The following is a 12,122-nucleotide window of genomic DNA, read 5'->3' as shown; positions in this document are numbered from 1 at the left end:
TGGTGGGGGGGTGCAAGTTTACAGGGTACACCCCTTGGTTGGGTGAGGATGCATGGACAGGATGATAACTATGCCAATGAAATGATAGATGATGGAATGAATGTAAAGCTGATGTTCTCCCGTGTAGACTATCACACAATTCACAATAAAACATTAAAAAAAAAATGATGGGACATGATTTTGATAAACGCCACCTCTTGTACATTAGTTTGTGAATGGGACTTTGACATTTAGTGTCATGAAGATTAGAGCTGGAAAAAAGGTCACTTTGTCCCAATCTCTAACCACCTGTCAGTTGAGATTGTTCAAAATTTTCCATCAATAATGTTTTCCTATTGACCCCTCAGTATGTGCACTGATATGCTTTATGGTCACTCTGTAATATTCATTTTTCTGAGAACTTCATTGTTTTGAATATATGAAAATTTCCCTTCTAAAAAAAAGAAAGAAAATAGGGGAAGTTCATGGAGAAAGGGGGACACTAACTTTAAATGAAAATGTTCCCAGTAAGGACTAGTAGGCAATGTTGGGAGGAGATTATGAACTCTATAATACCCAGTAAAAGGGGAACTGGAGGAGGGGCTTTTTCAAGACAGGGGAATAAAACTGTTTGCAGGCCATCCAATCGGTGCATCTGTCTACTGAGTTGGGCGCCCGGTTTTTTAAAATCAAATAAAGAAAACCTCACTCTCGCTAAAATGAGTACAGATTGGATTACTTGAGCATTTGTCGGTATGGACAACATTTCTCACAAATCTAAGACAATATCTGTGATAGTTGAGGTTTTGTGTCAATCTGACTAGACCAAGATCCTCAATGGTTTAGCAGTTGTTGTTGTGTGTTGTCAACCGGTTCCAACTCATAGTAACCCTGTATAGGGTTTCTGAGGAGCAGCTGGTGAGTTTGAACCACTGACCTTGTAATTAGAAGTCCAGTATTTATCCTACAGAGCTACACCAGGACTACAAGGCAATTAAGATATAGTGATCCCCATGATGAGATCTGCTATGAACAGCTAATCTTGTTCCTTAGAGGTGTGACCTGCTTCCAATATATTGGACACTTGGGCAAAGCTTGTTTGCTTTCTGCTTGGTCTGGATCCTGCATCTGGCTCATCATAGAACTTCTGGTTCTTTTAACTTGAGCCACTGGACTTCTCTATTGCCTTCCGATCCTGAGGGGTCATTAGCAGGCAGCCATCTTACCTGCCTGACTTGCCTGCTTGCTGTCTGACCTACCAATCTTGGTTCATCAGTTCTACTACAAAACTGAGAAGTTTCCAGCCTGACATCTGACCCACAAACTTGGGACTTGCTCATCTTTACAACTATGTGAGTCATTTCCTTGATATAAACCTTTCTTTAAGGAGTCCCAGTGTGGTCCTGTGGGTTAATAACCTGGGCTGCAAGGTTGGTTTGAACTGCAAGGTTGGGGGTTCAAGCTCACCAGCCACTTCTCAGAAATCCTATACAGGTTCTCTATGAGTCAGAACCAACTTGATGGCACTTAACAACAACAACAACAACATATACACATATATAAGCTTTACTGGTTTTGTGTCTCTAGAAATCCAAGATTAAAACAATATCTTTGATTGGGTTCTCTAAATGCAGAGTTTGAGTTGAAGACTTGGGTGCATCTAGTTTATTAGTGAGCTGATTCTAAAGTGTCAGGAGCCCTGGCGGTACAGTGGGTTAAGCGTTGGGCTACTAACCTTAAGGTTGGTAGTTTGAACCTACCAGCTGCACTATTGGAGAACGATGAGGTAGTCCACTCCTGTAAAGATTCACAGTCTCAGAAAACCTAGGGAGCAGTTCTACTCTGTCCTATAGGGTCGCTGCGAGTTAGAATCAACTCTATAGTAGTGGGTTGGGTTTTTAATTGGCTCCTAAGTATCAGGAGTGAGGGAGCAGAAAGAGTGAAACAGGGAACTTAAAAAGAGGCAATAAAAGTTGGATCATCCAGCTAGTTACTAATGTGGGCAACTGGGGCTCAATCTCTCTCAGGATCTTGGGAAATATATAAAATATGCTTCAAATTTGTCTCATCAAAGAATAGGAAACTGAGGGATCAATCCTTATATTCCTGCTTCCATTAGTTAATAATTGCTCTTGTTGTTGTTAAGTGCCATCAAGCTGGTTCTGACTCAAAGCACCCCTGTAAAGGGTTTCTGAGGAGAGGCTAGTGAGTTTGAACCATTGACCTCATGGATCAAACCAACCTTGCAGTCCTGTGCATTGTCCTGCAGTGCCACACTAAAATTGGTCCTAGAGACATTAATACTTCTAGACTTCTGGTTTCCCTGTGCATGGACTGAAACCTTTTTCAGAATTCCTGAGAGTCCCTTAACGCATGAAATCCAAGAGGCAGGCAAGCATTTGAGGTGAGAAACTTGTCACCTTGCAAGGGCACTATCCACCACAGCTTCAGCCAAATGCAAAGGACACTGAAGGTGTGTGGTATGGGGTACCAACAGTGTCTGTTTTTCATTGGAATGAGCAACACCAGTTAGTGTGTATGTGTGGTGGAAGTTCCTCTTTTTTTTGGTGGGAAGGGGTGTTCCTTTATTTTTCAAACTTTTTGCTATTTATATAAAGTACAATGAACCCCTTGGGATCGCCACCCACTTTCAACACTCACTAGCATTTTGCGTTCTTGAGTTTCACTGACTTCCTCCTACATTTTTCTTGGAGTATTTTCTTATTATGGTAAATGTATATAAAGATACCTCTGTTGGATAAGCAGTGGACTGTGAACCACAAGATGGGTGGATTGAGAGGCTCTGGAAAAGATTCACAGTCTCAGAAACCCTATATAGTGTCCCCATAAGTCAGAACTGACTGAATGGTACTTCACAACAACCTATAAAGGTATCCCATGGGTGGGTGGGGGGCAACAAAAACAAAGGTATCCCCAATTTATGAAGGGGTTCAATTCTTCTCATTCTATCTTAAGATGGTTCTGAATTTAGTCAATTTGCTGTTGTCATTGTTGTTAAGTACCATTGTGTCAGTACCGAACCATGACGACCTTATGCACAACAGAACAAAACAGTGTCTGGTTCTGCTGCAACCTCAAAATTGTTGCTACGATTGAGCCCATCGCTGCTGCCATTGTGCCAATCCATCTCTTTGGGGGTCTTCCTCTTTTTCACGGACCCTCCACTTTACCAAGCATGATGCTCTTCTCCAGGGACTGGTCCTTCCTGATAACATGTCCGAAGTATGAGTGACAAAGTCTTGCCATCCTGGCTTCTAAGGAGTATTCTGGCTGTGCTTTGTCTGTCCAACACAGATTTGTTTGTTCTTCTGGCAGTCCATGGTACTTTTAATATTCTCCTCCAACACCCATAACTCGAACTCATTAGTTTTAGTTTTAGCCAATTTAGTTTTCATAATTCTTGTGTTTATTGTCAGTATCTCTATAAATCCAATCTTTGAACATCTGAGAATTATAAACAAAAATTACATGGTGCAACACTGTATGTATTGTTGTTGTTAGGTATTTTAGAGTAGCTTCCAACTCAGCAACCCTCTGTGCACCAGAATGAAGCACAGCCTGATAGTGTTTCTTCCTTACAATCGCACCCACCCTTGATCCCATTATTGCAGCCACTGTATCACTTTATCTTCCTCTTTTTTTTTTTTTTTTGCTGACTCTACACCATGCATGATGTCCTTATTTGAGGTTTCTTCTGAAAACATATCCACTGTATACATGACAAAGTCTCACTATCTTTGCTTCTTAGGAGCATTCCTACTAAGTTTCTTATTTTGGCAGTCCATGGTATATTTAATTTTTTTCCAATACCAAAGTTCAGAGGCATCAATTTTTTTTTTTGGCGGGGGGGCTTCCTTATTCATCATTCAGTCTTCACATGCACAGGAAGCGATTGAAAATACCATGGCTTGGGTAGCTTATTTTTCAAAGTGACACCTTTGTTTTGTGTTACTTTAAAGAGATCTTTTCGCAGCAGATTTTCCCAATGCATTATGTCAATTGATTTCTTGACTGTTGTTTCCATGAACATTGATTGTAGATCTAAGTAAAAGGAATTCCTTGACAACCTCAGTCTTTTCTCCATTTATCTTGATGTTGCTTATTGGTCCAGTGATGAGGATTTTTTACATTGAAGACTAATTTTTCATCTTCATCGGTAAGTGCTTCAAGTTCTCTTCACTGTCAGCAACCCCACATAATGCAGGTTATTAATGAGTCTTCCTTTAATCCTGATACTTTTTTCTTCTTCACATAGTCCAGCTTCTCAGATTATTTGCTCAGCATACAGACTGAATAAATACAGTAAAAGGATACAACCCTGATGCACACTTTTCCTAATTTAAAAGCAGACACTATCCCTTATTTTGTTAGCATGACTGCCTCTTGGTCTATGTACAGGGTTCACATGAACACAATTAAGTGTTCTGAAACTTCCATTCTTAACAATGTTATCCATCTGATATCAGCAATAATAGCCCTTATACCATGTCCACTTCTGAATTTCTGGAAGTTCTCCATTGCTGTACTGCTCTAACCATTTTGAATTATCTTCTGAAAAACTTTATTTGAGTATGAAAGCTGACAAAAAATGAAACTGATCGCATAAAGGTTGATACTTTAGGTATTGGTGATGCTGTGCTGTGGAGTTGGTTCTGACTCATAGCGACCTTGAATAGGGTTTCTAAGGCTGCAAATCTGTACAGGAGCAGAAAGCCTCATCTTTCTCAGCTGGTAGTTTTGAACTGCTGACCTTGAGGTTAGCAGCTTGACTTGTAACCACTACACTACCTGGGCTCCTTACCTTAGGCATTAGTGAGCTGAAATGGATTGGTCACGGCCATTCTGAATCAGACAATCATATGGTTTACTATGCCAGGAACAACACATAGAAGAGGAATGAAGTCACATTCATTGTCAAAAAACAAACAAACAAACAAAAAAATTCAAAATCTGTCTTGAAGTACAATGCTGTATGTGATAGGATAATATTCATACACTTACAAAGAATACCAGTTAATACCACTATTATTCAAATTTACACATCAACCACTTAAGCCAGTGAGGATGAAATTGAAGAATTCCAACAACTTCTTCAGTCTGAAATAGATCAAATATGCATTGATAATTGCTGGTGACTAAAATGTGAAGGATGGAACCAAAGAGAAAAGATCAATAGTTGGAAAATATGACCGTGGTGATAGAAATGATGCTGGAAGTTGAATGATAGAATTTTTAAAGAGCAATGACTTACTCATTGTGAATACCTTTTTAAAACAACATAAAAGGCAGCTATATATATGGACCCCACAGTTGGAATACACAGCAATCAAACATGCTTCATCTGTGGGAAAAGATGTTGGAAAAGCTTAATATCATCCTCGAAAGCAAGGCCAGTGGCAGACTGTGGAATGATCACCAATTGCATATATCTAAGTTCATATTGAAGATAAAGAATATTAAAACAATTCCATGATAATCAAAATATGACATTAAATATATCCCACCTGAATTTAGAGACCATCTCAAGAAAAGATTGAATGCATATGACAGTAATGACCGAAGACCAAAGAGTTGTGGGATGACAACAGAACATCATGCAAGAGGAATGCAAAAGGTCACTTAAAAGAATAGACCAAAATGGATTTCAGAAGAGATTTCTAAACCTTGCTCACCAGTGTACAGAAACTAAAGCGAATGGAAGAAAAGAGCTGAACAGGAAATTCCAAAGGGCAGCTCAAGAAGACAAAGTCAAGTATTATAATGAAATGTGCAAAGACCTGGAGTTAGAAAATCGAAATGGAAGAACATACTCAGCATTTATCAAGCTGATAGAACTGAAGAAAAAAAGTTCAAGACTCGACTTGAAATATTGACAAATTCTATGGACAAAATGGAGTCCTGGTGTGGCACTGTAAGCTGCACTCGACTGCTAGGTCAGTTTAAACCACAAATCAATGGTTCAACCTTACCAGCTGCTCCTCGGGAACCCTATTCAGGGTCACTAAGAGTTGGAACTGATTCAAAGGCATTTAACAACACCAACAACAGTGGGCAAAATAAGGACTTGTAGTAGCGTAGTAGATTATGAGTTGGGCTACTAATCACAAAGTCAGAAGTTCAAATCTACCAGCAGGCACGGAGGAGAAAAATGAGCCTTTCTGCTCCATAAAGGTTTACAGCCTCAGAAACCCTATACAGCTTAGTTATGAATCAGAACCAACCCCATGGAACATAACAACCACCACTGCCACTATTGGCAAAACATTGAATGATGCAAAAAGCATCAAAAAAGGATGGAAGGAAATGGTTGATATTCAAACATTTCAATAGGTAGCATATGATCAAGAACCAATGGTACTGAAGGAAGAAGGCCAAGCTGCACAGAAGTTATTGGTGAAAAACGAGGCTCCAGGCAGCACCTAGAGCCACTCACTCATCTACGCCAAGAAATCTGGACAATCTATTGGAAGAGATGTATGTTTGTATCAATTACAAGGAGAGGTGACCCAATAGAATGTGGCATCAGATGGATCCTGGCTGACAGCAGAGAATATCAGAAAGATGTTTACGTGTGCTTAGGCTTTCGACTACATAGATCATAATAAGCTATGGAAAACATTGCAAAGAATGGGCATTTCAGAACACTTCATTGTACTCATGAGGAACCTGTACATAGGCCAAAAGGCAGTAGTTCAAACAGAACATGGGGGTACTGAATGGTTTTAAACCAGGAAAGGTGTACACTAGGGTTGTATCATTTCACCATACTTCTTCAATCTGTTTGTGCCACAAATAATCTAAGATGCTGAATTATAAAAAGAACATGGCATCAGGACTGGAGGAAACCTCATTAACAGCCTTCCATATGCAGATGATACAACATTGCTTGCTGGAATTGAAGAGAACTTAAAATACTCACTGATGAAGATCAAAGACTTCAGTATGGATTGCATCTCAGTGTTAAGAAAACAAAAATCCTCATAACTGGACGAACAAATAACATCATAATAAATGGAAGAAAGGTTGAAGTTCTCAAAGAGTTCATTTTTCTTGGATCCACAATCAACACTCATGTAAACAACAGTAATCAAATGATGTACTGCATTAGATGAATCTGCTGTACAAGACCTCTTTTTTTTTTTTTTGATTTATATCTATACTTTATTTATAGGATGTATTCCTAGTACAATGAAAATGAAAGAAATAGATGGAGAAAAGAAGCATTAAAAAAAAAAAAACAATTCAATACATTGGCTCTGCTTTGTGATGAGTAAGGAGAAGCACCGACAGTTATTCTGCTTGTTCATCCATTCAGTTTCATGGAGTTTCTTGATATAGACTACAGGACCGAACACAGCAATGCAGTCCTTGGGAGAGTAGAATGAAATGGTATCTGGTTTCCTGTCTCCAAACTATATCCTGGTTCCCATTTATTTAGTTTTACCTATGAGGAGTTAACTCTCTCTATAGATTGGGTCATTGTACAAGACTTCTTTAAGAGCAAAGATGTTAGCTTGGTGCACCTTATCTAAGCCATGGTGTTTTCAGTAGCCTCATATGCATGTGAAAGTTGGACAAAGAACGAAGAAGACTGTAGAAGAATCAATGAATTTGAATTGTGGTGTTGGAGAAGACTGTGAGAGTATCATGGATTGCTAGAGGAACAAATCTGTGTTGGAAAAATTACAGCCAGAATGTTCCCTAGAAGCCAGGATGGTGAGACTTGCTATCAGGACATATTATTAGAAGGGAGCACTTCCTAGAGAAGAACATCATACTAGGTAAAATGGAGGGTTGACACAAACAAGGAAGAACTCCAATGAGGTGAATTGACACAGTGATAGTAACAATGGACTCAAACCTAACACCAACTTTAAGGATGGCACAGGACTGGGTAGTGTTTCTTTCTGTTTTGAATATGGTAGCTATGAGTGTGAACCCACTTGACAACACCTAATAATAATAGCAATGGCTAAAGATCAGGAACATTTCTTCATGGTTCGTTTGCCACCTACATATATTTTTTTGACTAAGTGTCTGTTCATGTCCTCCACCCATTTTTCAAATTGGATTTAGTGTCCTTTTATTAGTGAGAAGTTGACATTTTCTCTAATTTTTTTAGATTAGTCCCTTGAAGGATATGTCATTGTCTAATTTTTTTTCCTTAATTTGTGCTTTCTCTTTTCACTCTTTTGGAGAAGTCTTGTGATGCACATAGTATTTAGTTTTTAGACTGTAGTTTATCTTCTCCTGTTTGTGCATTTTTATGTTTAATAGTCTATTAAAGGCACAAATTAGGGCCCCTAAGTTTGGATCTATATTTTTCTTTGATGATCTTTATAATTTTAGGTTTTTGATTAATCTTGAGTCAGTTTTTTAAAAATATGATATGAGGTATGAATCTCTTTTCATTTTCCTGTAAACAAACATCCAGTTTTTGTTTGTTTGTATTTTTAAACATTTTAGCTGCTATAAAAGGAAGCTTTATTGTTTTCATTTGGTCCATGGCTTGGGAGAAGAGGGACTCCAAAGTGTTGACTATACTGCCTCTGTGGCTGGAGAGCAAGGTTCAGGCAGAAGATTTGAGGAGTGCTGGGGAATGCTGAAAGGCCCTTCACAGGTAGCAGGGCTCCACAGCCTCTTCCTAGTCGTGTTTGAGGGTGAGCCTCTCGAAGAGATGTTCACTCAGCCCTGACTGGGGACCGGCCATCCTACGGAGGTTGGTTCACCAGAAAGTCACAGAGGTGGGAGTCTGTGTGGGTAGCACCCATGGCGTGCAGATCCAGAAGGGACTGGTTCAGGTTCTTCTCCAGGGTCAGAGCGGCTTCCATGGTGTCCAGGGTTCTTCCCCATTCATCTTGGGATGGCTTCTGCACGTCCTGGAAGAGTGTGTGACCACTACACTGATTTTTCAGTTTCAAGAGATGCTTAGCACCCTTGCGCTTCTCCTTTGCCAGCTCACAAAAGAAGTGTCCCACACCTTCCAAGGCCACAATCGCAATCAAAATAGAAGCCCAGAGAGAAGTAGGCATGCAGATGCAGATCAACCAGGGGTTTGATGCTGGCCTCTGCTTCAGTGGAATAATTCTCACAGATCTGAGAGCTCATGGTTGGTCGAACATTTGGAGCTAACCACACACACACAAAAATGGTGTTTAGCTGGTCCCAGTAACAGGGAATGGTCAAGAAGGTGGTCCCGGAGAAGAGATTGCACCTAAAGAAGATGTTAGAGGTGGGCCAAGGATGGAGGTGGGGAAGTCCCCAGATCTGTTCCATCTAAACTCTGTTGAAGCAAGACACGGATCCAGGAGACCACAGCATGAACTTCCAAACATCCAGTTTTAACAGAATTGTTTGTTAAAGAGACTGTTTTTTCCTCATTTGTGAATTTTTGCCCTTTGTCAAAATTGTCCATAGGTGGATGGTTTTACTTCTGGGTTCTAAATTATGTTCCTTTGGTCTAAATATCTGTCATTGGAGTAATACCAGGCAGTTTTGACTATCATGGATGTACAGCAGGTTTTGAAATCAGAGAGTGTGATTGTTCTTCTATTTTAGTAGTGTTTTGCTTCTCAGGGGTCTGTTTCCTTTCCCTCTAAAGTTAGTAATAGGTATTTCCACCTCCTAAAGATTGTTGTGGCGCTGTGGGTTAATGCGCCAGACTGCAAAGCCGTTTGAACTGCAAGGTCGGCAGTCCAAGTTCACCAGCTGCTCCTTGGAAACCCTATACAGGGTCACTATGGGTTGGAAGCGACTCGACGGCACTTCACAACAACAACAAAGATTATTGATGGTATCTGGATCGAGATTGCATTATATAAGTCTTTTGTAACTCTAGTTAGGTTTATTTCTAAGTAGTTGATCTTTTTTGGTAGCTGTTGTACATTGTATTTCTTTTCTTATTTCCTTTTCAGAGTTCTCTTTGTTGATGTAAAAGAATCTGATTTATCTTTGAATGTTGATCTTGCACCCAATCACTTTGTTGTACCTTGCAATCCAGTTGTTTTCTTGTTGAATTCCTGGGATTTTCTATGCATAGTATCATATCATCTACAATATGGATAGTTTTACTTCTTCTTTGCAAGTTTGGATGCTTTTTGTCTCTCTTTCTTGCCTTATTACAAGAAAGAAGTCTGCCTAGGACTTCCAATACAACACTAAATAGGCGTGGTGATCGATGGCATTATTGTCTGATTCTTGTTCACAAGGTGAATGCATTCAGTCTCTCTTCATTGAAAATAATGTTGACTTTGGCATGTTTGCCCTTAATTATGTTGAAATTTTTTCCTCTTCTATTCCTATTTTGCTGAGTATTCTTTTTAAAATCTGAAATGGGTAATGGATTTTTATAAGATGCCTTTTCTGCACTGATTAACATGGTCTTGTGGTTTTCTTTATGCATTGCATTATATTGATTGTTTTTCTATTGTTGAACTATTCCTGCATGCCTGGTATGAACTCCACTTGGTCATGATGTATTACTTTTTGTTATACTGTTGGATTCTGTTGGCTAGGATTTTGTTGAGGACTTTTACATCTATGTTCTTGATGGCTATTGGTCTGTAATTTTCTTTATTAGTGCTCTTTCCTTGGTTTTGGTATCAGGGTTAGTCTTGTTTCATAGAATGAGTTAAAAAGTATTCCATCCATTTCTACGTTCTGGAATAGTTTGAGTGGAGTTGGTGTCATGTCTCTGAATGTTTGGTAGAATTCGCTAGTGAAGCCGTCTGGGCCAGGACTTTTGTTGTGATATTTTTTTTTACATGATTTCTTCAATTTCTTCTTTTGTTACAGGTCTGTTCCAATTTTCTACCTCAGTCTGTGTTAGTTTAGGTACGCTGTATATTCTTCTAGATTTCAAATTTTTTTGGGTACAATTCCTCATAGTATCCTGTTATTATTCTTTTTATTTCAATTGCTTCTTTTGGGAAGTTGCCCATTTCATTTCTTATTCCTCTTACTTGTTATTTCTCTTTCTTTTCCTTCATTACATTTGCTAGTGGTTTGTCAATTTTTCAAAGACGTGTTTATTCTTTCTTTTTGTGGTTTCATTTATTTCTCCTGTAATCCTTATTATTTATTTTCTTCTGGAGACTTTTTTTTTTTTCTCTCCAAATGTTGGAGTAAATGGATTAAGGTATTGCTTTTGATTCTTCTTTTTTGATGTGTGGGTTTATTACTATGACTTGACTACTGAGCAATGCTTTCGTTGTGTCCCAAAGGTTGTGGCATGTTGTGTTTTCATTTTCGTTTGCCTCTAAGAAGTCTTTTATTTCACAGTCTGTATAGATTACCCAGTCGTTTTCCAGCATGGTGCTATTTAATTTCAATGTATTTGATGTTTCTCCCTGATCTTCCTATCATTGATTTTTAATTTTTAATGACTTTCCTTATCTCTTATGCTAATTTTTTGCCTTAAGTTTTTTTATCAGAAATTACAATTGGTTGCCATTAGTTTGATCTAGTTGTTTTCATCCTTTAATTTTTAGTTTATTTTCATATTTATGTCTAAGATGAGTCTCTCATTGTCTGATTTGTTCTCTGTCTGTAGGATTCCCTATAACATTTCTTGTGAGGCTGGCCAGGTTTTTACAATGTTCTTTGATTTCTGTTTATCTAGAAATGCACTAATTTTCCCTTTGTATTTGGTGGACAATTTTGCTAGGTATATAATTCTTGGTTGGCTTTTTTTTTTTTTTTCTTTTCAGGATTTTATATTTAGATTCTTGCATGCACGGTTTCTGCTGAGAAATCAGACCTTACTCGTAATGGTTGCTCTTTGCAGGTAACATTTTGCTTTTCCCACACTGCTCTCAAGAGTTTTGTTTTTGTTTTTCTTTTCCCCTTTGCTTTTGAAAAGTTCGATTTTTGTCAGTCTTAGTGAATTTATTTTGTCATCTATTCTTTATGGGATTCCTTAAGAATATCTTTTCATCTTTCATGAAATTAGGGAAGCTTTCTATTAGCAAATCTTCTGCCATTCTGTTTGTGTATGTGTGTGTTTGCCTCCTCCATTTCTAGAATTTTGGTCACATGTAAATTGTTCCTTTTGATATTGTCTCACATAATTCCTGGTGGCAGTGGTGGTGGTGTGCTGTGGAGTCAGTTCCAACTCATAGTGA

The sequence above is a fragment of the Chrysochloris asiatica genome, unplaced genomic scaffold (genome assembly GCF_000296735.1).
Source record: "Chrysochloris asiatica unplaced genomic scaffold, ChrAsi1.0 scaffold00062, whole genome shotgun sequence".
Lineage (NCBI taxonomy): Eukaryota > Metazoa > Chordata > Mammalia > Afrosoricida > Chrysochloridae > Chrysochloris > Chrysochloris asiatica.
This window is presented reverse-complemented; position numbering follows the sequence as displayed.